The 24,681-nt window shown below is 38.6% G+C and overlaps 1 protein-coding gene across 2 annotated transcripts in view; it reads left to right on the top strand.

The window, feature by feature from the left end:
• Positions 1-24,681, top strand: part of LOC149077261 (beta-1,3-galactosyltransferase 5-like) — a 68,186-nt gene that overhangs the window by 3,563 nt on the left and 39,942 nt on the right. The window contains exon 1 of one of the 2 annotated variants that reach the window (XM_089245024.1): positions 11,859-12,011. The exons of the other annotated variant lie outside the window; for it this stretch is intronic. The gene's annotated coding sequence lies outside the window, so the exon portion shown is untranslated. Of the gene's footprint in view, positions 1-11,858; positions 12,012-24,681 lie in introns of those variants that run through there. 2 annotated transcript variants of the gene reach the window in all.

Genomic DNA, 24,681 nt, shown 5'->3' with positions numbered 1-24,681 from the left:
CACTTACAGGACACCCTGTATGCTGAATATTATACCGTTTAAATGTCTGTAGCCTTCATTTTTATTAATGTGGGGGGGGGGGGTCTTTTCTTTCATCGTGTAAAGAGGGGATTTTTGACGTGGGACCGTCATTGGTCATCAATAATTGGTTCCTCATCCAGCGAAGCAGATGTTGCTGCCATTACGTGATGATACGGAAGAGCAATTAAAAATAACAAAATGAGCATTTTCTCGTGGGAATAGGAAGTGCCTCTAACTTTTGCTTCCGGTTTGAACAACGTCTTCGAAATTGAGTATCGATTGTACCGACCGGCTGAAAATTCAAGTTTTACGCCACTAAACTTTGACATACTTCAAACGACAAAAAATACAGGGTGAACAGCCCTGGGGTATATCTCGACAAGTACAGGGTGGTTAGAGAGCTCTAAAAAACATGGAAACAAGAAATAGCAACCATAAGAAAATAAGGTGAGGTTGGTAATGTCAGCACGGAGTGGGGGGGGGGGGGTCCTCATGATAATGAGATTAAGTACTATGATTTTCGAGATAGGCAGATACTTCCAGCTTCGTAAAGGGCTCAGAACATGCCCATGTCGCTGTTAAGGCGGGCCTGGGTGTAACTGACCTTTTAACCAGTTTACGATCAAGGACGTAATATTGGATCCAAACGCCAGTGGAATAAATTAAAAAAAATGTTTTCTTTCCTCTCTCCTCATTACCACGAAGCTTTGTTGCAACCCTACGAAAAAAAAACAACTTATTTTTACGTCCACGATGTATCCTTATACATCTAAGAGCGAACGAGAACAGGTAAGTGAGGGTGAAAAGAGAAATTTACTTCGTACCTACCATATTATCTGTAAGTTTTACGGATAAGAGAGAGGGAGAGATATGAGTATAACATATAGATAAGATCTCTCTCTCTCTTATACTTATGTATTATACTGTTTACCTTACTTTACTTTCTTTTTCTCACATGCGGTTAAGTTACGACAAGGTTACCATATTTATCGCTGATTCGTCAGAGATCATACGAACTTCTTGCCAATCGCTTGTAAAAGCAGGCCTTGACTAACTCCCAGGTGCTTTGACTAGAAAATTGGTACTGGCATCCCCGAAATTAAGTATACATTGATTAAGTATGATTGCCCGTCCCGTACCGAACAAACGTCAGGGCACGATGGCTACTTAAAAAATTGATTTTGGCTCCTATTTTTTTCATGTATGGTAACTGAATTCAAGTCTGAAGATAGCACAAATTACCGAAAATTATGTCAGTGTGTTGGCTAGAATTGAAAGGTGGTCCCGGACAAGTCTAAGAATACCCTATTCTGGACTGATTTTTGCCGCAAAAAAAAACCCATGCTTGACTCAAGAAATTTGGCTGGAGCCTAAGTATTTTTCCGATTTGTCACTAATTCAAAAAATATTTAAACGCCAGCCAAATTTCATAAAAGCCAAACGTTGATTTTTTTTCCCCCCCTCGAGAAAAACGATCCTCAATAATGTATTTTCAACTTTTCTGGGACTTGGAAAAGCTGAAAATTTTCTCTCTCCTTCCCATGTTAGAAGACGTGCTGTAATGAAATCAGGATTTTTTTTTTGTCCTTAGATTTCGATTTGGCAATCACACAGAAAATATTTGGAGCCAATACAAATTTGTTAGTCACCACGGTGATCTGGCACCTGCTTCGAACGGTATCAAATACCCCATTTCAAAAATGAACGCATAAAGATTCACGAGACCCACTATATACGGGGTATCAATTAGAAACGTATCCAAATAGCGTGTAGTACTCGGATAGGTCATTCATATTGCTAGGGGTTGTACACTTACTAAAATAAAATAAAAAAAACTTCTTATACCGTTCCCGTGTGCCCCAAAACCCCAATTAGAAAGTTGTTGCCCTGTCTCTGTTTGAATATTCACTGAGATATTCAAATTAAAAAAAAAAACAGCAGGAAATTTGGTGGGAGGGGGACACTAGCATTTAATGCGGTGAAAACAGTTTATCCGCATTTAATTTTTTTCCCCAACTTTTCTCTGATTTTGGAATTCGAATATCTCAGTGAATATTGTGTTTAGAAAAAAGATTTTTTTTTTTTTGTTGGCATCAGGAGAGACAGGGCAACAACTTTCTAATTGGGGTTTTGAGCACACGGTTGACATTTTTATAACTATACATCTCTCTCTCCCCCCCCCTCCCCTTGCAACATGAATGACAAACTGAAAGTATGCCCTAGGATCAAAGGTTCACCAGTAAAATACCATACGCCCTGTTACCTATGCACCCTGTATATAAAGTCGATTTTGTGTGTGTGTGTTCTCTATATAAATCTACGATTTTAAACCGATCTTCGCCAAATTTTGCATATGTACCAAACAGGACGCGGATTGGACGATAGGCTGCTTTGCGAGCTCATCAAAGCGGGGCAAATGTTCGAAATATGTCGGACAACAAAGGTTTCTGAGCCTCAACAATGACTTTCGGAAAAAGTTTACTTTGGTTCCCTATGAAGGCGTCTCAGACACGTTTACTCTTTTACAATGGCTTGTCACTTCTTCAATGCTCCCGGTGCATTGAGAAAACCCCGGGCAGAACCGGGTGTTATAGCGAGTAAAAAAAAAAGTAAAATTTGAGTAAAATAAATTTTTTGTTTTCAACGTCTTCTGAAAACACGTACATTATTGTGAGCCGTCGAATCACGAATCGATCCATGATGTGTATCGCGATCGATGATAACCCCCCCTTCGGTGATCTCGCTGTAATGCCTCATTGTATATTCAAAGAGGAGGAGAATGAATTAAAAACTTGAAAAGTGAGACATTTGGAAATCGATAATATCCTCGCGAATGCATTATTATTATTATTTATGACGGGGTTATTTTTTGCTCCATTTCGTAAATTGCTTATGCGGTCGTAATATCGCCAAATTTACGACTAATGAGAATTTTTTTTAAGCAGATGGTGGACATTAAACCTCGTTGAACCAGTTTTTATGCGAATATAATATATATTTTTTTTTGTTCTTATTTCTGTGGCTGTTGACGTATTCGTCGTCCACAAGGTCACACAAAAGGGCTGTTTTGTGCCTCGAGGACGAGTTATGAATGCAAAATACGCCCAAAACAGCTCCTGTTGGTTGTATTATCCTCCGCCAGACTCATTTATTATTGATTCTTTCACCAAAGAGAGCACTTATTTTTCTCTCTCTCTTATTTTAATAGTTTTTCGTGAGCTAAATTTGGTCTTATGTTTAAAGTCTAGATGCATTAAAGTCGCTGAAAAAAATAGAAGTAGAATTCTATCTGTGTACTCGATGTTCCGGGGTATGTTTTAGTCATCAGTGTAAAACTGAACCATGCTGATTCAGGAAACTCGTTATTACCGCTACAAAAAAAAAAAGTAATTAGTTTCACGGCGGTTTCAAATGACTGTGAAATGGTGTTGTTTCGAACTGAAATTCGTCAGACTTCCTCCTTAAAAAATTGGATGATTCTAGGTTGACTCATACACAAGGTTGATGAAAAATCTTTTCAAAAAAAGAAGTAACTTAAATGGAACCTTAAAATTAAAATTTTATATTTACTTTATTTCCAGTTTGAAAATGTAGGGATACACTACGGTTCATAAGTTATTTATAGATCTCATTTTTAATTTATAGACAATATTAAATTCCACAGCTCTCGTGCTTTTAAAAACTATTAATCTCAGTACAAAATTACGGCTATATAAGTACAATACTTTTTTTTTTTTATCGCGAGGAAGAGTTGATTCCTTGTCGGTGACATTTTTCGAGAGTTGCTAAAATTTAACGTGTTCAGAGGATTTATGAAATCGCTCCATGAAGGGAATGGAAATTATTATTCGTGGTAAAACTATATTCAACTTTGCGAAGCAACAATTTTATCTGTTGTAGATTTCATTAAAATCAAGGCAAACTATATTTTGGCCATTTCAGCTAATTGAAAAATTGCACTCCAATTAAATTGTGGTTGGTGCACTGTTTCAATTAAAAATACGCTAATGGCACCAATTCACATACGTTTTTGTAAAAAAAAAATTCAATACGATTTTATGAGGGTGAGCTGTAGAGTTGAAAATCTCATTTTCCCTATAAATGAAATAACATACAATCTAATAAACTAAGCACAAATCATTCTAGGATTGAAAAATTTTGGAAATTCACTCTCTATAACAAAAAGCATATGAGCAGTTTTCGCATGCAATTTTAGCAATAATTTACAAGTTTTTCGAAAATTGCATTTTTCCCAAAGCATAATATGCTGAAATTTGCGACGCAGAACAATTAGTACTACTGCAGCGCACACAATCTGGAAGAATTTTAAGAAAAGTGTGTTGAGAAAACACTACTATCGTGGTTTTTATTGCAGAACATTTCCAGTCAGCCGAGGACTCGTTGCAGAACAACGCAAAATATTCTGCTTTCGGGTGCATTTTGTTGGCTGCAATTAGTATGTACGATCGCAGTTTTCTCTGTATTGTTCTCGATCAGATAATGCTTACCCTACACATTATGAAGGTCTATTTTTTATTATGAACGCATAAGGAATACCTAATATCGACTGTAATAATTGAATATTATTTCATTCAATTAGAATTAGTTTATCAATAGTGCCTGAGGACCACCTGCGCCATCGTTGAGGACCATAGGTTGAGAAACGCTGCCATAGAGATCGAGCCAGAGGATCGTTCTCCTGATAATGTGGGATAAACCAGCACCTTTTCTCTAGGAGGTGTGCAGGCTAAGGTGCAGGGGGGGGGGGGTTCATAGAGGAGGCCAGTATCGCCACTCCCCCAAGACGATGAAAATTAATAATTATTTTAAATATCTTTGTAAAATAATTAAAATATCGAATGGGAATACCCGCATTTGCTATCTTAATGAATGTTAAAATTTTTTTTTTGAAGATCGTTAACCGAAAATTTTCTCGACAAAGTACTACATGTATACCCTGCAAAGGTCGATCCTGCCTACACCCCCGATTATGTGTGCTGAGGTAGAAATCATGTTGCCTGACGTTAAAACTTCGGATTCTTTTGAAGCAGCTCGGAATAGATTTTTATTGTTGAAGTCGTTTTTAAACATTTGTCGGTTCATTATTCACGTGAGTAATTATTCCAGAGATATGTCTAAACTCAGAGGCGTTCGTGCTGGGGAAACCCTCGGAACTCCACCTCTTCCCTTCTATCTGACAATGTCTGGCTTATAAATCTACTCGTAATTTGAATGTAGTGTTCGCGACAACGAGAAGAAGGAATCCTTTTATCAAGTTCTCATCGTGGCCCGAATTCCTCCTCCTTCACTTCCTTACTACAATGTCGGATGAGGCCATTGTTCGTGTTGTTTGTTGTCGAAGGAAAGAAAAGACGTCTTGTATTTTCCCTGTGCACACACACATCCCCCCTCCTTCCATACAAAGAGAAACATTCTTTTTCCCTTGACCTTGAACTGCACTAAACAAATTTTTCATTATTTTCGTTCAAGAATAGGCAGTTGCCATTTTTTTGTTTTTATTTTGGCTTTGCTAAACGTTTTTTTCAAATATTTTCGTATTTAAAACGTCTATATCTCAGCGGTTCCCAAATACTTTTAGTTATGGACACCCCCTTTAAATCTTGATGTCTGCCAGACCACCATTCTTTGCAATAGAAACTAGAGCCATCTTTCAGCTAGAATGTTCTCAAGCAATGGAGAACATTCTATCCAGTGCCATTGAATGTGACGCCCGAACAGTGCTGTATTTGCGGGGGGTCTTAGCTGGCTATACCCCAGGGCGGCAAGTTCCAAAGGAGCGGTAAATTTGACTAATGAGTGCTGAAGAAAGTGAGTAGAATGGAAAAGGGCAGCAAAATTTGTATAACCCTCAGTAAATCTGCCTTTGCCCAGACAACAAGGGACTACGTCAGTGAGTGAATGACCAAAAGAGTGACCTAGGGAGTTTGCAAGCATGTGAGTGAGCATAAGAGGGACTTGGAGCGTGAGCAAGCATATAGATCACATTATATCATAAGAGTGGCCTACAGAGTGAGGGACCACGTCAGTGAATGCCCTAGAGCAGAGGTCTTCCACCTTTTTCCAGTCTCGAGCACTGCCTGTACCCATCATCAAAAGAAGAGCACCCTTATGGCAGGCTTGACGTACGAATGCATGAATCAGGATGATTCCAATCCCTGAATGCAATTTGTACAAAGTGTTTGATTGGAACGTTGATGAAGCGCTCGTGAGCACTAAATTGGACACGAGCATTGAGCACTCTGGGTACTTCAGAAAGCACCGTGGTGCTCACGAGCGACGGGTTGAAGATGTCTGCCCTAGAGCATAGTTTCATGCCCCACAACTCGAATTTCCCTTAGGATCCTATAGTAAAACCACAGCTTATACCGTCCCCACTGGACCATTCCATCGCCCACTTTGAGAAACACTGCCCTAGAGTGTGTAAAGGCATGCGAGTATAACCGATCAAAAGAGTGACGTATATAGCAAGGAACCATGTCATTGAGCGACCTAAAGAGTGACGTAAAGTGTCTGCAAATACGTGACTTAAACAGTGTGCAAGCATAGGAGTGACCAAAAGCAGTGTGCAAGCATGCTAATGACGAAAAGAGTTACTTAAAGGAACAGGTGATTTGCAGGAGGGGGGAACCAATTGCACAGGATGGTGAATTCGAGGAATGAGTGGTTAAGAAAATTAGGCTAGAAAGGAGGCAAAATTCGTGTGGCGCCAGGTGGCGAAACCAAAAGTGCGCCTGAGTGGCGCGGTGGAAAGATTCTCGTCTACCACCGTTAACTGAAACATTGCTGTGAGAGCCCAGTTTCGAGCCTGGGGAAGAATTATAGACTGATATTTTTCCTATCGAGCTTGAGGAGACCACCGATAGATGGCGCCTTCATTTTAAACTCAATTCATTGACGGCATTCAATTGCGGTATAGTCACTGGTGTGTGGTGAACTATATTATAGTAGTGCTATTAAATGTGATGCGATAGCAATGTCATCTACTGGACTGCAATAGAACTAAAACAACGTGTCATCAACAACTCCTATCGAAAGATGTCACCACAAGTACGATTTTTTTGCTAAATCAAAGAATATTACAGGCCGAAACACACTACACTGACGTGTGGGGCTGGAACTAGAGGTGGGGGGGGGGGAATTTAGGGGTGGCAGTTTTAAGTGTGAACACCGTTACAAAACTGTCGAAATGCGGAGGCAGCAAAATCCTGTTTGCCCCGAGCGGCAAAAATCCTAGATACGACCCTGCTGACGTGTGTCAGAGACGCTTTTAATCCCGATTCATGGATCCAGAATCTCTGACATGACACGTTTTTTTTTGGCTGTAACTGGCAACTTGCTTTGATAATAACATTTTTTGGCGAAGTCCCGTATTTTATGAAGAAATATAGTCAGCCTGGATATTTGTGTTGTGCGTATCGATACTTTTCTATCGGAACAACTTTCGCGTGCGGATGGAACCCCTTGAGGCGGAGGTTGTGCACCCGTGCGTTAGAACTTTGCCAGGGTATGCAGATATTACAGTGAAGCCCCTCGGATGCAGATCCCCCCCCCCCTTTACACGACCAAGTAATAATTCCACCATAATAAAAGTATGCATTTCAAACCCCTTATTAACGGCCACGCCCCTCTGTAACGGACGAACTTTCTCGTCCCTCCGGTGTCCGCAAAAGAGAGAGGATTTACCGTATTAAGAGCAATAAAATTGTTATCCCCTCTGGCCGCAAAATCCTCTCAAACCCTACCCAGACCTTGATAATAGTCAAAATTTTGCGCACGGGGTATTTAGCGTAATACGCCACTTCATCATGGAAGATTGGGGTGGGGAAGGGGGAGAGAGACTATTTCTGTCCGTGCTGTTGTATATTCCATTGCCATGTAATTATGTTCTCTCCTCATGTACTCGTTTTTTGGACATGCTTGGTTGGATTTTTTTTGGTGCCACACCTTGAACTTGTCTGTGGTTTCCATGCGCGTTCAAAGGAGAGATCACGGGGTCCAAGATTAAAAAAAAAAAACATGGCGGTTAATTTCACGCCCCTTCGATTCGTTATTCTTAACCCCGGACGTCACTTATTTGTTTGCGTTGCATAATAGGCATTTCTTTCTATTATTTTCATGCCATGAAATTGTTCCCATCCATGTTTCCGCTTTGTCGTGACTTTCTCTCGCAGGGGATACAGATGAAATAGATGCATTCGTTTAGTACCGTTCTTTGTACTCCCATTCAAATATCAATATTTGATTCTGGACGAGGGGGAGAGGAAAAGGACCACTGAGAGACGTCATTGACCATGTTCATTGCCGCTACGGCTTCGGCGAATGTCTATTGTCAAGGACGACGGGCTACTATTGCACAGAACTGTTAAATTACTGGCCAACGGTTTACTTGGATCGGAAAATCTTCAACCTGTTGTTCCGGTGCTCACTGGAGCGGGTTAAAGCCTGTGCCTAGATCGGTACCCCCCGTATTCGAGGTGTTCATGTTTAGCTTGAGAATGTGTCGGAGAACCAAGGAAAAGAGCACCTATATGGCAAGCTGGTGCATGGTGCTTGCGTCTCGAAAAGCTTCAGAATTACCGACTTGGACGATTACAGCAGATCCTGTTTATAACGTTCTCACTTGGAATAATTTTCCGTTCACAACGACTTATTTTCGTGGTCCCATCTCTTACTAATACTCATTAACATCTCTGGTTTGAACGTTTGCTCGCCTGTAACGTTTTTTATGACAGTTTTTTGAGAAATATATATATACATACAGGGTGGGCAAAAAGTCCGTAAAATTCATAAAAACCGGAAAAATAAGCGAAATAAAAAATGGTTTGCACGGTTAGCATCGCTAGGTCACGAGAATTTTTGTGACACAGAAGAAATGATACAAAAAAAAAGTTGTTTTATAAAATTCGGAAAGTTCTATGATTATCGGTACGATATCGGTGCATTTGCTCGAATGTAACCTATGAGGTTTATTGGCTGGATTTTTCAAGTTTTATAAAGGGATTTTATCAAACTTTTATAGTGTAATAACGGCCTCAGTGACACAAAACTGTTCAACTGAAGGGGGGGGAAAAAAGAGTTTGAATGTACTTTGTAAACAATTTTTGACTTTTTATCAGCATAAATATTCAGATTTCAAATCGGTAAATTATTATCTTATTTTACGAGTTAATTCTGATGTGCTAAAATGTGCGTTCAACGGCTGATGTCTAGTTGGACCCTCCCCCCCCCCCTCCTGGCAACGACTGAGGCATCGTGGGGGTTAGATCAAACAAAGTATAGCATTTAACACACAATATGTAACAACGTACAGTCGATCCCGCTTATAACGTTTGCCTGAAAACCGCAACTATGAAACATTACAAGCGGGAAATGCCTATATATAAGTTTTTCACCGACCATAATTTGTTTTTGTAGTGTTTTTTAAATTTATTACCAAACATTACGGTACGTATAGAGATTCAATAGGGAGAAATTATGTATGTTGTTATTCCAATAAAATATTTACGGGCATTATATACGGGAATGTAGTTTGTAGAAGAAAAACAAAAAAAACAAGAAATTTTGAAATTGATGTACAATGCGCCTTTGAACCTAGGATGGGGTTTAACGTGCTGGGAGGTAAATTGAATTTTTTTGCCGGTGTAACTCTCGAAAGCAAAGGGTAATCATCTACAAATTTAAGAATTTTTATTTAATCCTCTACACTTCAGAGCTTTGCTTTTTTAACTTGCTCTGAGGCATTCTGACTCGAACTGCACTAAATCTAACCATGTTACTGCTTCATTTTCCGAAATTTCAAAGGTCATGAAAACATCGTATTGGCTGTTCTGTGAAGAATTAAATTCCAATAAGTACAGTTGGGAAATCCTATCTTTTTTATCTGAAAAAGCCGCCTTCAAATGCTACTTGATGCTGGCGCCTGAAAATCTGTCAAGTTGGATTGTGTTTTGTGTCTATCTCACTCTTTTCCGGCTTCATTTTGTATCAATAGATTCAGAAATGGATTCCGTTTCATTCCTTTTTGTTATATGCAGTGGTCTATAACGCCACTATGAGAAGATTCGTTTCTTGGAATCGATCTAAAGCGGCAAAATTTGAATAAGACAGCAAAGCCTCTTCTGAGAACTTTTTCTAGTTCTTAGTCTCCCTATTCAGTGGCTATGTGTGATTCATTCAGTGATTCATAACTTCGATCACCCTGGTGTATGTGAACAGTGGGAAGGGCAATTTGTGCTCTGCACACTATTGTTGGAGAAATAAGAGAAAAAGAAAAAATATCCTAAAATTATATATTATGCCGATTCTTTATGGCGGAAAAAATAACCGGCTTCCAAAGAGCCATAAAAGAAAAGTCCCACCTCTAGTTTCTACATAATAGTTAATCGCTAGCGCACACAAATAACCAAAATTTCCGTTTCTTTACCTGTAAAAAAGGCGAAAAAGTAAGCTGTTTTCAAGGTACGAAAAAGCCCGACGTGAATTTTTCGAACGTTGTTAGCGGGAATTGCAAAAAATTCAAACGTTGTATCCGGGAAAAGTTAACATTATCAATAAGTTAAATTCTCAAAAATAGTCGATCCCGCTTTTAGAGGGATCGACTATTATATTTAATATTTATACACACGTTACGGTAAAAGGGAAAAATTCGGTGATTATGCTTAACCATTTTGGTAAGTTTAATGGATTTTGTTCATATAAGACGACTTTATCACATTTATCGGTGATTATGATGATCCCAGGTCATAAGATCGTATTGGAAAATCTGATACATCGTCAATGAATTACTTGAAAAATTATGCATTCAGTCGGTAATGATGGTTTTAATTGTACATAATTATGTGTGTGAAGAAAATCTTTCGACACTTATTTTAATTTAATTTTTATGACAAAATATGTGTCTCGTATATCGCAAACTAATAAACTGGTTAAATGAAGAGAACGGAAGTAATATATATATATTTATTTAATATTTATCAAATATAACGACTTCTTACAATTGGGAATTATGGATAATCACCGGCAAAAGTGATAAGCGCATTAAAATTCATCGAATTTACCGAGGCGGTAGGTGATTATGCAAAATCACTATTTTACCAATTTTCCCGTAACATTCAAGAGCAAATCAAACCCGCGCAATAAAGCCTCTTAAGTTTCTTCTTCCTCCCCCACTTTCTTATTGTTATTTTCAGAAATTATTGGGAAGAGGCTCAGTTCCCTTATAAAATTTATTGGGTGGGGCTCAAATGACCCGAATCTCTAGGTTCCTGGGCCTATAAAAGACATGCCCCGTAAGGGGCAAACTATTACTGCTAAAGGGGGCGAATTCTGTAATTTTCAAGGAAACTATTTCATCGAAACATTGATCTTTTTTGTAACATTATCTTGACTCTTTGCGCCTGTAAACACGTTGAATGGACGATTGCTAATGCGTATTTGTTATCTGACCCATAGAATCCGTTCGCAAACACCTACCGAGGACTTGAGTGATGTTGGTCAGGGAAGGTGAAACCAAGGTGACGATAATATTACTGCTCCCTGAGGGTGAGAGGACAATACCTTATTATTCTTTTAATAACAAGCAACACCTTCCCGCTGAGGTCGAGGCTCTCATCTAATCCTGATATAATCGTCGCATGTTGCTTGGTCTCTTTCCAACAATTACCTTTTCTAGTCTTTCTCTCCGGGGAATTCGGACATGATAACATGTGCACCTGCTTATTTTTCGTGTAGTTGAAGGGAGTCAGTACACGATAAAGCATGCGCAGTACATACCTCGAAATTATCACTGATGAGTGGTCTTGTGTTGAGTCGCGGATTTGAGTAGTGAAAAGAGTGCGAGGGTTTAATTCCAATCTTCAAACATCTGGACGCCAGACTTTTTTCCCCGTTCTGGTTAGGATCGATTTATTTTTGTAATTCTTATTTTTAAAACAGATCTTGCGCCTCTCTTTCCAAAGACGAGTTTTTAAGTAAGTATTTCTTCGAAGTATTTCCTCCAATGTTGGCGGGGATCATACGTGATTACGCTTTATTACATAATACATAAGCATTTCGCATGATTATGGTTCGAATTGGATCAGATAGTTAATGCGCGTGTAAAAAAAAAAATTGTTTTCTTCCATAAATGTGAATATCTATATGACTATATAATGAGTGTGACCAGAGGCATACGCAGGGGAAATGCAAGGAGGCAGGAGCAGCGTTCCTCTCCCCCCTTCAGCCAACCAAAAAATGCAGTATTTTTTAATTTTCCATAGAAAGAATTGAAATATCGAAAGAAAATTCCTTTTATATGCTTTTTAAAATCAATTTGTTAATTTGAAGGTTGGTAAAAATTTCGGGGAAGAAATTCCTTGTGCCCAAGGGGTGAAAAGGTCAATACATCGTAAGCCCCTGTTTATGATCATATTTTAAACGCATCTATTAATTGACATAGTTTTAAGCTAGGCTTTCGTATGTTAAGCCGGGCTCGAATTTCTCCAAATTCTGTGCGCAGAACAAACATGCATTACGAGTTTTACTTTCAACCAGCTTTGTCGCAGGTAAACAGTGTTTCCAGCTTAGGTATTTTCCAACTAGATCTGTTGGAAAATAGTGTCATTGTCTGGACAGACTTACAATACCTACACTTACCCTACCTACTTTTGTGGGGTCATGTTTTTGTGAAAAGGATAATTAATTCCGTGAAAAATAAGTAATTTTGTTTGAAGCGAAGTAATCTAATTAATTTGTTACAAAAGGAATGAAATTCCGAATTAATGGTTTCATTAATTTTTATTTTGCGAAGGGTCAGTTTTTCAGGTCCTGAATTTTGTGAAGGGTCCGGAAAACGAACCCAAATTTTGGCTGGATAGACCCCTTATCTGGTGGTTTTTTTTTTTGACCATTCAGTTGGAAAAATTATCCGCCCATCTACACATTTATTTTTCTTGTTGTTTTGCTAGTTCTTTTTCTAGTATTTTTAAAAAAAAAATTGTGTACTTGTAGTCTATTATTAAAAATTACGTGAAAATACGGGAATTTCCCGAAATATACGGGACGCATAATCATCTAAATAATGATTAAAATTAATTCTGGTTATGTTCGGTTTCTGGTTCTTTTTGATCAAGAATTTAGTTGGAAAATTTTTTTGCCTGTTTTCAACACCGCAAGTAATATATAAATACTATATTTCTATTTATTTTAACCCTATATATATATCGCATACTCAGCCGCATATTAGATTTTTTTTTTTCAAATCGAGCACAACTCGGGTCTATCGCCATCTATGGGCAATTTACTACCTAGTGAGTTGTGCCGGAAGTGTGTTTACCTAACATTCTGAGTGCGCCTTTAGTGTTGGCAGGGCCGTCTTAAGACCATCATGGCCCCCCGGGCCAAGTGATTTTTCTGAAGCCCTATCGGACAAATTCTCGAAAATTTCAACCAGATCTCATTTTTGTGAGGCCCATGACTTACGACGGCACTGAGTGTTGGATCTGATTTTTCAGTGCTGCCATCTATATTTCAGAAGTGAAGTGAATATTTGTACTGTTCGTAGGCCTGTTGCTCTCTGTGGGGGAGAATTTTTAACGGGGAAATCGGCTCGCATTGGCGTCTCGAAGCTGGGAACCACAGAAAACCAACTTCAGCCGCATATTAGATTGACTCACATAGAAATTAAATTGCATTTTTTGTGTAATTGTATGTATTGTTTGTCGACCACTTGACTTAGCTGCCGCGATTGCTTGTCGCCAAAAAAAGTCTTCACGTTGGCGCTGACCCACTGTCATCTTGACTACACTACTTGAGTCACGGTGGCAATGCCCAATGATGCAGACTGACCACGCTTATGGAAAATTAACCAGTATCAGGGCCTGTCATTCTCTCTCTCCCTTCCGCCCCCCCCCCCCCTAATAAGAGCAGTTCCTACAAACGCCAAGATTTTTGGGGTTTGCCTCGGGAGATGGACCACAAAATTTTGTTTTGACAGGACATGTATACGGCGCTGCACGTTTATTCTGTCTACGGCAGAAGACGCCTGGAGTGACGTCACGCTACTTGCCGGAACTTTTACAGGTACGTGATGCCGGTCGTTTATTCGATGCACAGTCACTGGATACAGCCAATAGTCAGTCGCCCTACCTGTCGCCTTAATTCGTGCAGCAGATTTGATAACGTCACTTCACCGGCTTGCGGCATCTTTTTTAAAAACACAAATAATTATGGCATCGTGAGTGCAATGTGATTTCGATTTTGAAGTCGACTCGCGTGATGCCGTTTCGCTCGCTTATCCGCCACCCCCTGCAGCAAGCACATCATGATCCGTCAACCCCCCCCCCCCCAAGATATAAATAATTGAAAAATTAACCAATTATCATGACGGCTCGCGCCGTGATTACCCTCCGGGAGTGACTATGGTCATGTTTAGAAATCTCTAAATAGTCTAATGTTAAATTGACGGCTCTCGATATAACGATAATCCCTCTTCCACGATATTTTTTCCTCGGCCCGCAGAGTATCGTTGTATCGAGATTTCACTGTATGCATATTTTAAATTTTTTACCTTGTGCTTGGACAATTTCTCGTACCCTTTGGATTGTTTTGTAAACGATGCCATCCCAGTTCGTACAACAACACAGTCGGTAATAATCTTGAATAAATTATGGTGAAAGAAAACCGTTGAGGAATAATTCTCTTTTGTTTTTTCTCTCTTCAAAGCATTTTACGAGTTTATTTTTGCATTTGAATCAGACATAACAGAGATTGTTTTCGTCGGACTCGTGTGGATAGAATTTTATAAATAGCCTCATTCAAAATTCAGTTGCATACTTTTGTTACCAAACTACAAGTTAACGGAGGATTATACTAATCGGGAAAGATTTCATTATCTAGCTCTCTCTCTTGGACCATTTTTTAAAAACTAAATGCCCTTGCCTCCAATTATCCTCGGATCTCTTGCGACCTAATGATGATATACTTGTGATTTTATTATTAGGTACCCTAGGAATTATGTCTCGGACACAATTGCAATGGACTCCTTCGCCCTGCACCAGTGACTCTTATGGTTGTCAAAGTTGTGCAAACTGTTTGAATGAATTCTGATTTTTAATTATCGTATTTAGGTGCACATGAATATTCTCAAAGCGACACCCGTAACAATTTTTTTTTTTGACGTCCTCGGACAGTGCCCGTTTCTCGCATGGGCAAAAGTAGCACGTGACCAGGAGCCCCACAAATTTTAACGGGCCCGGAAATTGTCTGTATTGAATTTAATGTAACGTTTTTCGCGTTGCGTATTGTGTAGTAGTAAGTACTTGCTTGTAATCGCAATACAGGGTGGGCAAAAAGTCCGTAGAAACAACTTTAAAAATGAATAAAAACCGGAAAAAAAACCTAAATAAAAAACGGTTTGCATGGTTATAGCATCGCTAGGTCGCGATTTTTTTTTTGACAGGAAAAATAGTTCAAGAATCAGCCAATAGGTTGCGCAGGTATGAGCAACTTCGGTGGAAATATGCAAATGAGACGGTCATAAGAACTTGCGCTCCTAATCCACAGCCAGTTCACCTTTATAAACTGTGTATGTGAACAAGGATGTTGAGTGCGAAGGATAAAGCTTTGTTGGTGAAATTGTTTTACGTGAACCTGTAGTGGTGGTCATGTGGAACACATACTGCTGTAATAAACTACAAAGGCATGCATTCTGTTCGTTATTTGCGTATCTTTTCATTGCCTGGTGTATGTTAGCGTCACCTATCGGCTGTTTTTTAGTTATTTTTCCCCTGTCAAAAAAAATTCTCGTGAGCTAACCTTGCAAACCGTTTTTTATTTCGGTTATTTTCCTGGTTTTCATGAATTCCTGAAGTTTTTATGGACTTTTTGTTTACCTTGTATAAAGATATTACCATATATATAATAATTTCAAAGTCATTTGTTAGCAATTAAACGTGTAACGTAACGATAGTCTAACTATAACTATCTTCATAGAAGTTAGTTATAGTTTCAATTTAAGAAATGATCAATATTCGTTCAAAGATTACCCTGTACTAGTTTTGGGAGTGAAAATAGTGCATATAATAAAATTAAAAGATCTAAATTTTTATCCTAACTTCCAATTAGAAAGTTGTCTCTCCAGAGGTCAATAAAAGAAATTCCAAGTTTTTAAGTGTAGTGTTCGCCGAGATATTCTAACTAAAAAGTCGGAGAGGTTTTAAGTACCGCATAAATGAGAGGACAGTTTCCACTGTTTTTTCATAACTTTTCTCCGATTTTTGAATTCAAATGTCTTAGCGTATATTGCTCTTAGAAACATGGTATTTTTGTTGTTGGTCCTCGGAAGATGCAGGGCAACGACTTTTTAGTTGGAAGTTAGAGGACAAGGGTACCGTATAAAAATGTAGAATTTTTTTTGTTTTGTGACACTGTATTTTCACTCTCAAAACTGGTACAGGGTAATTTTTGAACGCTTTTTGAGCATTTTTCAAATTGCAATCATATCTCTACGACGGACGGTTGATGAGATAAAGGCTGCATTAGCACTTACAGGGCACCCTGTACACTAAATATTATACCGTTTAAATGTCGGTAGTCTTCATTTTTATTGGTACGGGGGGAAGTCTGTGGCTTTTATCTCCTTCTCACTGAAGATCACCGGAATAATAGGTTAAAGAAGCCTTGGTGTAAGTGCATTCCTAATTAAATTTTAAAACTCTAACGTTCTCTTCGGGGGAAGGGGAGGGAACCGCCACATTCTCCTACCTTGCTTGCTTGAAGAGAGCCGGAGATATCATTCAACGTTGACAATAATCTCTAGAGAGTATAATGATCTTTGATCTCGAATTAATCATTAATAAATTTATGACTTTTTTTTTCTTGGTAAAATCTTAAGGGGGAGGGAAATGGCTTCTAAGAGAACGTTGATTAAAAATATCGAATACAAGGGATATATGAGGCGTTCAGAACACAAGTGGGTGCATGTCCATAAAAACTGTTTTTAAGATTTTGAATAGATTTTTTTTTCTCTTTTTTTTATGTTGAAAGATCAAATGATTGTCTGACTCATGATGATATGTGAATGTATGGTAATTACAATGTAAAATATAATACTTAAGTGAAGTAGTTATTATAAATCCCAGGGACACTAAATTGCTTCTCGCGAGTTGTTAATGGTTGCTCCCTGGGGTAAGATGTAGAGTTGATTTTTTTTTTTTTTTTTTGTGGAGAAAATAAATGTTCCCTTCGGTGAACCCCGTATGGCGAACTATGTTTGCCGGGCCGGGGGTTAGTATCTTTTAAGATTTTTAGTCTTAAAGTAATGTGTAAATAACAAAATCTCTACATATTTTTCATATTCAATCAAGTTTTACTTTCAAACAGTTAAACAGTGGGCTTATTTCACTAGTGCTCACAGAATAACCCTCATACTGTAGAATGTGCTGAAACTAAATTTACGATTTTTTACATTTCTGAACGCCTCATGTTAAATTTGCATCCGTGAAAGCAATTTTTAATACGTGAAGCCGTCGATTCGTGATAGAAATAAAACACCTACTTCACACAATAGTGCTGTATCCACCAATGCCAACATCACCATGAAAGGAGCTTTCACGTGGATTTCTACCAAAGAAAAACACTCGGAAAATCACGAAGCCATGGAAATACTTCATATTTACAGCTCAATGTTCTCTTCTGTAATAGCGCTTATAATTATCATGCCTTTGTTGATTTCTTCAATATCATTTCATCATAATTGCAATATGAACTCGAAGCCATATTAGGTACTTGTTTATTGAGAAATACTGGCCTATTTCAACTGATTTCTCGTGCAAATTGATATCCTCCTCCCATTGCTTAAATATTATAGTATTGAGGAGAATTTCGGAATCTTTCAGAAATCGCTTCCTGAGTTGCGTAAATAGATTACAACTAGATTGCATTTAGTTGAGGCGAGAGAGACAGGTTGCGCGCGCACATATTAGAAACGTGCTGTTGCGAATTTCGACTGTATAACCAAGATCTCTATGGCAATTAGATAGTATGTACGAGATTTTTCGTCTCTCTTACTTTTCATCAGGGCCAGAAATTTTCACAATAATCTTAATTACAAAAGTAGTGCGTAGTTGAAGGTTAACCATGTTATTCAGTATACAGGGTGCCCTATAAAGTCGTAAATATTTCTAAATTTCATAAAAATTGAATTCACTGGTATATTTGAATGCGGTTTGCCTAAACGTTATTCTCACGAAATGGGACTTTTCTTTTGTACAGGAAAAAATAATTAAAATTTTGTCCATAAAGGAAAGTAAATCGCAGAATCTCTCTCGGATAGAATTCCATTTCTTCAATCACTTCTGCGTCCGAAACGTTCGTAAAGCTTAGTCGGCGATTCGTGATTGAACTTCACTTAATCGCACACCATGCATTTTATAGGACTCTAATTTGTATATTTCTAGCGATATCCTTTCGTGCAGCGCCGTCCACCGACAAAAATTTGAAATGATTTTTTTTCTGATGCCAACAAAAAAGGCCCCCTTTGTGATATTTTTCGTAAACTGCATTCAAATATACCGATTCCTTTAATTTTAATGAGTTTTTAAACAACTGTATGAAATTATACGACACCCTGTATAACGGTGCCCTCAAACCTACGGGAGAGGGGGAAACTGAGCTCCCACCTACTCTCGTTATTTGCATTTCATATGAACAAACGCATAGTGCGCGCGGTAGCCCAGGTCTATAAGATACCCGCCTAAAGTACCAAAGGATGTTTAGAGGTGTCGCGAGTTCCATACCCGATTTGTCCTTGTCAGAAACTTTCCTGACACGGGTACAACAGAAACGGCGACATTGACCGCAGAAAAAGATTACTACCGCAGGGAGTCCCTCATCGAGGGGTTAGTGCACCAACCTATCGATGAGTATAAAAAAGGTCGCCGTTCGGAATCGGCAATATATTGTAGGTCCTGATCTAATTAACCCTCGTGTGCAGAAGATGACCGTGATGCGATAAAAATTATCAAACAAACGCATAAGCAAGCATACAGACAAGAGCTTCCCCCCCCCCCCACAAGCTGGAGCCTTCATTCCCCTAAAAATTTATTTTCTACTCAACTGCAAAAATCATTTTGTAAAGAATACAAAATTTTTACCTCTGAAGCTTTAGGACGAAAGCCCTGTCAGCCCTGGCGATATAGAGCGGTGGTTCTCCCGCAGTCTGGTTGATTTATTTTTTGTGATTGGAAGGCCATACACACGACTAATAGGAAATAAATGAAGAAAAATGAAACGATAAACCCATTACCGCCCTGTTTGATTGATATCGGGACCCGGTGGGGAAGCAAACAGTGATATACAGGGCGGCAAACTTTTTTACTTGGCCCTGCCAATCTATATGTTACTGCCAAAACCCGAAATTGGTCAATTTTGTTGAATGTTAACGCGGCTAAAGTCCGATAAGAAAAGACATGATTCAGTGTCATCGCCAAGTTGGTGTATTTTTCGTGATAATGTACTGTAAAAGCAGGCATTTTCAACCCGTCACTCGCGAACACCATGGTGCTCCCTGAAGCATCCAGAGTGCTCGATGTCCGTATCTGATTTGGTGCTCACGTGCACTTGATCAACTTTCCAACTACCTCTACAAATTGCATTCAAGGATTGAAATCATCCTGGTTCCATGCATTCGTATGTCAAACTTGTCGTAAAGGTGGTGTTCTTTTGGTGATGGGAAAAGACAGTGCTCACGACTAGATAAAGGTTGAAGACAGTATAGAATTGATGATGTATATATGTATATGTAAATATGTATAATTGATGATATTGATAAAGTATAGAAGCCATGTAAGTCTAGTATATATTCTAGAAACCTTGCACATAAGTATCACGCGTTGCCGATGAAAAGAATGGATTTGGCGCCTACTGGATCGTCTTACATCAGCACATCGAACTTTGGCCAGGAATTACCGATCACTTCGCGAATTAGTCGGCCAAAGCCCGAATCATTTCTGCTAATCGGACTTAGGTCAAACCTCAACCTCTCATCCGTTTCTCTAATTGTCCAGCCACTTCGGGCTTTGGCAGTAACATACACACAAGTCCAACAGGGAGTTGGCCTATGTGAGAAGGTATTATCTCGATGTTTGTTTAAAATCTTCATCACGATAAAGGATATATAATTCAGAAACGTATGATTTCATTGTTAGAGTAAGCGCTGATGACCCCGCGGACCGGTTGCCAAACCATTCCAAGTGGCCCCACGCTCTTTATAAGGTTGAGCATCGCTATGCCAAAGGTAACAACGTCCTCATCTCCTTTTGAGGTTCTCATTTCAGTCAGCAACTTTCTCTCAGAGTATTATATTATCTCCGAAGAAGACAATGGTTGTTTTTCAACCGAAAAAAATACCTTTTTTTTTCTCTTTCACTAATGATCATTACTGATGGTTATTTTTTTTTTCCTTCTCCTCCGGGTCGTGGCCTTAAATGTCAGCATTCACGGCCCACACTAGGCTCGGGGTCCTACCATCCGTTTTTTACCCCCCGATAAGAGTAAAAAATAGGTCCCACGTGGAAGTCGCTCTAGATAAAAAAAAAAATCAAGATAATACCAGAGTTTTTTTTGGTAAGTCCTCTTTTTTTAAGGTCTCTCCACGGGCGATATTTTGCACAATATAATTTTATTTTTCTGCTCCCTCCCCTTTACGGTTTTATTTTTGGTATACGAGTCCTACGGGCCCGTTTTTTATTACCTCTCCAGTTCCAATGGGAATCTTGCCAGCGGAGCACTTATCTCTGAATTTGATTACACGTGATAACTTCTTTTTGCAGTTATGCGAAAAAACTCTACGGCGGTGTTTCCCGAAGTGGGCGATATCGCCTCTTGATCAATTCTGGGAAACTGGGAAGGACTTTGGATGGGAGGCGGTAGAAGCTATATAGATTTAATACACGATCGTATGGGTTGGATTGGTGGGAGTTAAGAGAAATTTTGTGCTGGGGAAAAAGGAAGGAGGAGTGGTGGTAGGATAAATATTAAAAGTAGAAAGGTAAGTCCCTAGGCCACATTGCACTGGCGAGCCGTTGATTCTAGCGGTATACTTTCAATTAGAAAAGCATCCAAATAACGTGTAGACCTCAGATATACGTCTTTCATATTGCAAGGGATTGCTTAGTTATTAAAATAAAAAAGTTAACTTTTTATACGGACACCCTGTCGTCAAAGGCCCAATTAGGTAGTCGTTGCCGTGTATCTTCTGAGACCGACCAAAAAAAAAAAAAAAATTCCGTCTTTCAAGTGCAATGTCCGCTGAGATATTTGAATTCCAAATTGGAGAAGAGTTGGGAAAGAATGGTATAAACTAACGGGCAACGCTTCTTTCCTTGATTTATGTCATTCTTTCGAACTTCCGGTTTTAGAATTCAAATATCTCAATGAATCAAAGAAACGTGGAATTGTTTTTGTTGTCTTCGGGAGACCTAATTTGGTTTTTGAGGACGGGTGTCCGCGCGCGTCTAAATAGTTATATTTTTTTATTTAAATAACTACACAACCCTTTGCAATATGAATGGCGTATCTGAGATCTACACGTTATTTGGATGGTTTTTCTAATTGAAAGTATGCCAAATATGTTTGGGAGACTCTGGTCCAGCGTTTCTCAACCTGAACCCAAGGACGAGTAAAATGGTTGAAACAACTCGACGCGCCACTTATGTTCCGTATTACGAAACATTCATGTATTTTTGGTCGTTCCGATGTTTTTTATACATTTGTCCCGTTTTCACAATGATGCTTATTTGAATGTGTAATAGTTACTCACAAATCGTGAATCAAGAGTTTCATCCTTAAGATACCGCATTTATTAATGTGTATTAGGAACCCCTTATTACTGAAAATTGGGTCCAAAAAAATAGGAATGGTTTCTTACACATGAATATTTTTATTTTAAGTTATGGAGACATCTTTTAAGCATTTTTTTCTAAATTCGAAGTCCAGAAAATCGGGGGGGGGAGGGGGTCCTTATACACGCTAAAATGCGGTATATTATAATAATTACGGTTATGAATATTCATTTCACATACTTGTCAGGTTTAACGTTTTTCCCCCGGCACGACATTTCAATAATACGTGTATTCATAGCTCCACGCCTTCCATTAATAGTTTTTCAGCGATTTTTTTTTTTAAAAACTGATTTCGTCGACTTAATGGCAACATCTTTAGGGGGTAATGTCACGTATTTTATCATATTTAATATGTTCACCTAGTAGTCATTAGAATGTTTTTTTACGCGAAACTCTGATAGTGGTTTACGATTTGCAGCAACTCTTTATTCCCCCCCCCCCACCCCACCATTTAGCAATTTAAGCAAAATTTGTCGTAAATTGCATATTTTAGTAGGTGCACATCGCAATATCCTCGGTTAGGCTCGTATTCTGAGAACCACTGTTAGGATTTTGGAAAGTTTGAGGTGACTTTTTTTCACAAGTCGAGGGTGTGCGCAGGATTGAAATGTGAAGCCCTCAGGCTGAAGCTTTTTGAAGTGGGCCGTGGTTATGTTCATGGATGTCCCTCTTTCTCTCTCCCTCCCTACATTTTTACGTTTAGTGTTATTTTGAAATTATTGAGTTTATTGTTTCGGCTTCCTTAGTGATTAATACCAGTAATTTCTGAAAATGAAGTAGACTTTACATAATCCGGCCCCTCTAGTAGACCGGCGTTTTAATGTTCAAGCACAGAAGAAGAAAACACATCACTGAGAATGTCTGCGCGCAGAATTTTATGCAGTGCACGCCGTATAATGTGATGACACCGAGATTCGATTTTTCTGATAACAATAATTGATTGACATCTGTATCCGAAACAAATCCAAAAGCTAATACGATGACCATACCTCCAGTTTAATCGAACGGGACTCTTCGGTTTTTCTTTTCCATACAAATAGTTGCAAAATGTTCAGTTATGCTCCCCCCCCCCCATATTCTAAAACAATATATTTTTGCTGAAAACAAAGTCTGGTTCAACCTTAGCGTCGAAATATACACACAAAAAATAGATAAACTGTAATATGCTGATAACTATCTCAACGAATTTTTTCCATAAGTTATGGTATTGGTCTGTTTCGTACTTAGCAACCCGAATGATAATATTATCCTTGATTCTAATAAACGGCTTCTACTGTCCCATTCAAATGTACTTCTTCCACTAACTTTCAGTAATCCGTCAATTTCGATCACTATTGTTTAGTTTTTGGTCAGTAATTCCTATAGCCTAATCTCTTATTTTTGCTCGTGAAGTAGGCATGCAAAGTGTTATAAAACGAAACGCTATGACTTTTCCGACTTCATGGATGGAGAAATGAATTTGTGAGGAATAAAATATTTTGAATTTTTGAAATTTTTTTTTTTTATTGTTGAATTGAGATGAGACACTAAAACTTCGTGCTACGAAAGTTGCCGGTGGAGTAGATGATGGAAGTGCTCGAGCAGCCACATTATTTCGTAATGTGGGGCCGAGCACCCTTCAAATTCTATTCAGCGATCGAAATATCCTACATAAAGCTCCCATAGGTCTAAAACACTTCCAACGAACCTCCCCGAGAAAACTGTTCTATAATATTGTCGTGTAAGTTTATTGCATTAGGCGATCGAAGCCCATGTCTGGGTTCTCGCCAACGGACTGCATCCATCCATTCATCCTTCGTCCTCCTTTAGCATCATCATCGTCATCCCTCCTCCCCATCAATTCGATCCCACGGCCTTTGTGTGTATGTGCGCAAAATCTTGGCGCATTCCCGGCTCCACGCGCATCTCTTCCCATGGCAAAGGGCTGCCGCAATCCCATCACTGACGTCGCCGCTTTGGCGTTGGAACAAGAACAGATTTCAGTATTTCACACCGGTGCATCATTATAAGTGCAGTCAAATTCTGTTATAACGACACCTCGGCTGTAACGTCAGTAATTGGAGGTCGCTGGCTGATTTTCATAGGAAAATAATATTGATGAATCTTGCTTGTGACGTAGATGAAAACGTTTTCGAGACTTTTGCTTCCGTTTCTCTATGGGATTTTCTTGAGTTTCGAGAATTAGAATTATCGTATAAATCGGGGAATGTTTGTGTGTTATTCATGAAAAAAAAGATTTATTGCATGTTCAACGCTTTGACATGCTATTAATATGACCCGTAAACGGGACATTCCCGTAGTTTTCTTTCCTGCTTTCTTTCTACAAAAATTCCAAATTTTTAATTTACAACCTTTACCAAAATCCGGGACGAAAATAATTTGCATAATTTTGTTATAATACATTAGATTATGCATATATAAAAATACAGTCGGCCCCGCTTAATAGGAATTAGCAATTCCATCACACACAAAATACGATTATGCGGGGAACAATTCAATTTCCATTTCACAACATTGGTATAGTTTGTGTATCGAAAACACTATTTAAGTATCAATATCGATAAAACTTCTCGAATAAATCGATATCAAAAATGAAATGAAAATTATATTTAATTGCAATGATCACAATAACTAAAATTTATACTTTTAATTATGATAGCGCCCTCTACTGGCTCAATGTAGAATAGAAATAAAATAATTATATGTGTGTATTAAAGAAAACTTGAGGAGTACCTCATCTCAAATGTATTTATTTCAACTA

Source organism: Pholcus phalangioides, unplaced genomic scaffold (assembly GCF_987345545.1).
Source record: "Pholcus phalangioides strain wild (caught in Gottingen) unplaced genomic scaffold, Ppha-v1.0 ptg000015l_1, whole genome shotgun sequence".
NCBI classification, from domain to species: Eukaryota; Metazoa; Arthropoda; class Arachnida; order Araneae; family Pholcidae; genus Pholcus; species Pholcus phalangioides.
Note: the sequence above shows the minus strand (reverse complement) of the source record. Positions and strands in the feature narration are given on the sequence as shown.